Source organism: Oncorhynchus gorbuscha, linkage group LG03, assembly GCF_021184085.1.
Source record: "Oncorhynchus gorbuscha isolate QuinsamMale2020 ecotype Even-year linkage group LG03, OgorEven_v1.0, whole genome shotgun sequence".
Classification (NCBI taxonomy): Eukaryota; Metazoa; Chordata; class Actinopteri; order Salmoniformes; family Salmonidae; genus Oncorhynchus; species Oncorhynchus gorbuscha.
The window spans coordinates 47,081,921-47,087,293 of record NC_060175.1 but is presented as its reverse complement, the minus strand read 5'-3'; positions in this window follow the sequence as shown (position 1 = coordinate 47,087,293).

Genomic DNA, 5,373 nt, shown 5'->3' with positions numbered 1-5,373 from the left:
ATCACACGCAAACACAGTTCCCTTTCATAGCAGCCACATAGAAACAGCATGATAATTTTTGCTCGTTGTAAAATTCCTTTATGCATCTACGCGCTCTCCTCCTTTTACCTTTTACCTTCGTTTGTGGACTTCAGTGCACGACACATCAGATGCCTGTGACCAGGTGAAAACAAACGTTCCAAGCCAAACCTTCATATCATAACCGCTAACCGCTACACACCGCCTACATCGTTGTCACCATATTAGCTAACATCATAGTCAACATAGCTACTAGAACTAATGTGTTAGTAAACCGCTACAATCACGAAGTACAGTGTACAGTCAGCAAGCAGTTTAGCAGTTACCCCCGGTGAACCCTGGTTGCAATAGATTAATTAAAACCTAAAGCTTACCTTGACTTGGAAGAGTTCCAGTGTTGGATAGCCATATCCAGCTAGCTAACATAGCACCCCTCTCTGTTTGAGTAGGCTAAACTAGCTAGCTGCATTCGCTAGCTAAGTGAAAGTGAAAAGTAAAATACAATGAAATATAGCTAGCTGTCTTTCTCTTTCTTGCTTCTCCTAATTACATTTTTTCAAAACTGTTCAACTATTTTTCTCTCTCTAATGAGTCAACTACTCACCACATTGTATTCACTGCAGTGCTAGCTAGCTGCACCTTGTGCCTTCAGTACTAGATTCATTGTCTGATCCTTTGATTGGATGGACAACATACCAGTTCATGCTGCAAGAGCTGTGATAGGTTTGAAGACGTCCTCTGGACGTTGTCTTAATTTCTGAGTAAGTCTATGGAATGGGGTGAGAACCATGAGCCTCGTAGGTTTTGTATTGAAGTCAATGTACCCAAAGGAGGACGGAAAATAGCTGTCCACCGGCTACAACATGGTGCTACCCTACAGAGTGCTGTTGAGGCTACTGTAGACCTTCATTGCAAATCTGTGTTTTAATCAATCATTTGGTGACGTGGATATATTTAGTATAGTTCTATCTAAAAATGTATACTTTTTTTATTGTTTCACAATTTGTATTTGTATGAAATTCACTGACGATGGTCCTCCCCTTCCTCTGAGGAGCCTAAACTGCTGTACATTATATACATATTGGCTTGTAAAAACCTTTGTACCTGTCTCAGCTAAAGTGGGGTGGGAATACTCAGTAGGGTCTCTACTAACCAGATAGCACTTCTTGCTCCACACCCTCCAGTGCGTGCTGGAATGCTTAGCTAGCTACCTACTAACGTTGGATGCTTATTTTGTAAGGCAGATATCTACAAATGTGTCTGAAGATGGAAGAAAAGCAAGTGCACCAAAACCATCCCCATGGGTTTGGTGTAGGCTATTTTTGCCACATACCCCAAGGAAACCTGCAGAACACAAGTTACCCCCACTGCAAGAGCAGAGGAGCAAACTCCCCCCATGTCAGAAAGTACCCTGGGCCTCATTTATAGCCGTTTCCTAAGTGTAACACTAAACATCTGCATGCACCATTTCTGAAAACACACAAAAATATAGAGATTTATGAACTTGGAGCACGCCATACATTCGCTTGTTTCCGGTCATGCTAGAAAGGATCAAGCTTTTGTCAAATTAACCTCAAAAGTTCAAATGTTTAACATTTTAACCCTAACTTTTTTCCTAACCTTGTCCTAATTATCCTAACCTGCTGCGTAGACTGTTACCCAGGGCCTCTGTTGGATAATGAACATAACACTGAAATACATTAGCTACTTTACATTTGTGTGTGTGTGTAAATATGTATTGGTATAGTCGGTCAATAACAATTTATTTATTCTGTATTCTGTTGCTCAGTTGCCACCTTCTGGACTCCGTCTGACCTGCACAACCTGGTTAATAGGGACAAGTGTAGCACAAGGATGTTTGAAACTTCAAGAGGCTGGTCACGTGTGCTCGCAAGGCAGAAGTCCCAAGTTCACGCTAGGTACGGGTCGAATCGGGAGGAAGTGGTACTCGCTAAGCAAAGCAGCGCGATGACCTTTACACAAACATGGATCCAGCACCAGCAGAAACCTGAGTTGTCTGTCCAGGTGTGTAAATCTGTGAGGCTCACAGCTAAATACACACACACACACACACACACACACACACACACACACACACACACACACACACACACACACACACACACACACACACACACACACACACACACACACACACACACACACACACACACACACACACACACACACACACACACACACACACACACACACACACACACACACACACACACACACACACACACAGTATGCGTGTAGTTAACAATCTGAAATGTGTTGTTTTTCCTCTCAGGCACAGACAGGAGTGCCTGCATCTGGACATTACACAGCTTCTGACAGAGCAAGGCATAGACTCCAATCTCCTGATGCCTCAAAACCAGAGAATCCACTCCCACCTGAGACAAACTACATGCCTCTGGAGGTGAGATCCTCAAACAGCATCATAGTTAAAACATACAGTTGAAGTTGGAAGTTTACATACACTTAGGTTGGAGTCATTAAAACTCGTTTTTCAACCACTCCACAGATTTCTTGTTAACAAACTATGGTTTTGACAAGTCAGTTAGGATATCTACTTTGTGCATGACACATGTACTTTTTCCAATAATTGTTCACAGATTATTTCACTTATAATTCATAGTATCACAATTCCAGTGGGTTAGAAGTTTACATACACTAAGTTGACTGTGGCTTTAAACGGCTTGGAAAATTCCAGAAAATCGTGTCATGGTGTTAGAAGCTTCTGATAGGCTAATTGACATCATTTGAGTCAATTGGAGGTGTACCTGTGGATGTATTCCAAAGCTTACCTTCAAACTCAGTGCCTCTTTGTTTGACATCATGGGAAAATCAAACGAAATCAGCCAAGACCTCAGAAAAAAATTGAAGACCTCCACAAGTCTGGTACATCCTTGGGAGCAATTTCCAAACGCCTGAAGGCACCACGTTAATCTGTACAAACAATAGTATGCAAGTATAAACACCATGGGACCACGCAGCCGTCATACTGCTCAGGAAGAGACGAGTTCTGTCTCTTAGAGATGAACGTACTTTGGGGCGAAAAGTGCAAATGAATCCCAGAACAACAGCAAAGGACCTTGTGATGATGCTGGAGGACACAGGTACAAAGTATCTATATCCACAGTAAAACGCATCCTATATTGACATAACCTGAAAGGCCGCTCAGCAAGGAAAAAGCCACTGCTCCAAAACCGCCATAAAAAAAGCCAGACTACGTTGTACAAATGCACATGGGGACAAAGATCGTACTTTTTGGAGAAATGTCCTTAGGTCTGATCAAACAAAAAAATAACTGTTTGGCCATAATGACCATCGTTATGTTTGGAGGAAAAAGGAGGATGCTTGCAAGCCAAAGAACACCATCCCAACTGTGAAGCGCGGGTGTGCAGCATCATGTTGTGGGGCTGCTTTGCTGCAGGAGGGACTGGTGCACTTCACAAAATAGATGGCTTCATGAGGGAGGAAAATTATGTGGATATATTGAAGCAACATCTCAATACATCATTCAGGAAGTTAAAGCTTGGTCGCAAATGGGTTTTCCAAATGGATAAAGTTGTAGCAAAATGGCTTAAGGACAACAAGGTCGTCGTACTAGAGTGGCCATCACAAAGCCCTGACCTCAATCCTATAGAATATTTGTGGGCAGAACTGAAAAAGTGTGTGCGAGCAAGGAGGCCTACAAACCTGACTCAGTTACACCAGCTCTGTCAGGAGGAATGGGCCAAAATTCACCCAACTTATTGTGGGAAGCTTGTGGAAGGCAACTTGACACGTTTGACCCAAGATAAACAATTTAAAGGTAATGCTACCAAATACTAATTGAGTGTATGTAAACTTCTGGCCCACTGGGAATGTGATGAAAGAAATAAAAGCTGAAATTAATCATTCTCTTTACTATTATTCTGATATTTCACATTCTTAAAATAAAGTGGTGATCCTAACTGACCCAAGACAGGGAATTTTTACTAGGATTAAATGTCAGGAATTGTGAAAAACTGAGTTAAAATGTATTTGGCTAAGGTGTATGTGAACTTCCGACTTCAACTGTTCATCTTCCTCTAATAAAACACTTACAATGTGGTCCTTTTTTGACTCACTCTTATTTCTTGGTTTTTACTCCCAGCTGTTTGACAGTGAGTAGTTTGACTGTCACACTCCTCAAGACTGGCTTGCCCTAAGCTATGTAAAAGAATTAACTGATCGCAAACCCACACCTGCCAAAGCTCTGCTGGCCTCCACTGACAAGATACCACCAGGTCGGTGCTCTGAGAACAGCTCTTAATTTAAACCTAGTTTTTAAAGAGGGATCTCCCAAATATAAATTATGGTAACCTAAAGGTTGTGTTTGTTGTAATGAACAATGTGCCAGATCATTCTTCAGAAAATAAAACATTGTTTGAGACAGTTCTCTCATCATCTCTGGTTCTGTAGAGGACACAAATAGCCCCAACCTGGAAAACAGTTGGCAGTTTGCTTATGTTCTTGACTACAACCAGGAGAAAGTGCTTTATCTGGTCCAGAAGGCTGACAAGAATGGCAGAGTAAGGGAGGCCAAGTGAAAGCCAGTCCTTAACAGAGGACAGAGAACCAAAGGCATTTCATAATTTACTACCACCTCTAGTGTGTCAATGCAGTGTGTTGTTGTCCAGCATACAACATACACAAAGTCTCACTCTTGCCCAGCTCTGTAGAGAGAACACAGAGGCCCTGCTTGTGACGTGGTGAGGTTGGACCCAGGTGTAGAGAAGAGACCAGACAAGGAATCAGTGGTTAAGGATAAACATAATACTTTACTAAGAAACGGTAGCCGCAGGATCACAGAAGGTCAGCGAGGTGAACAGGGAGGTGACCAAGAACCCGATGGTCACTCTGACAGAGCTCTAGAGTTCCTCTGTGGCAATGGGAGAACCTTCCAGAAGGACAACCATCTCTCCAGCATTCCACCAATCAGGACTTTATGGTGGAGTGGCCAGACGGAATCCACTCCTCAGTAAAAGGCACATGACAGCCCGCTTGGAGTTTGCCAAACTTTTATTTATTTTATTTTAATTCACCTTTATTTAACCAGTTAGGCAAGTTGAGAACAAGTTCTCATTTACAATTGCGACCTGGCCAAGATAAATCAAAGCAGTTCGACACATACAACGACACAGAGTTACACATGGAGTAAAACAAACATACAGTCAATACTACAGTAGAAACAAGTCTATATACGATGTGAGCAAATGAGGTGAGATAAGGGAGGTAAAGGCAAAAAAAGGCCATGGTGGCAAAGTAAATAAAATATAGCAAGTAAAACACTGGAATGGTAGATTTGCAGTGGAAGAATGTGTA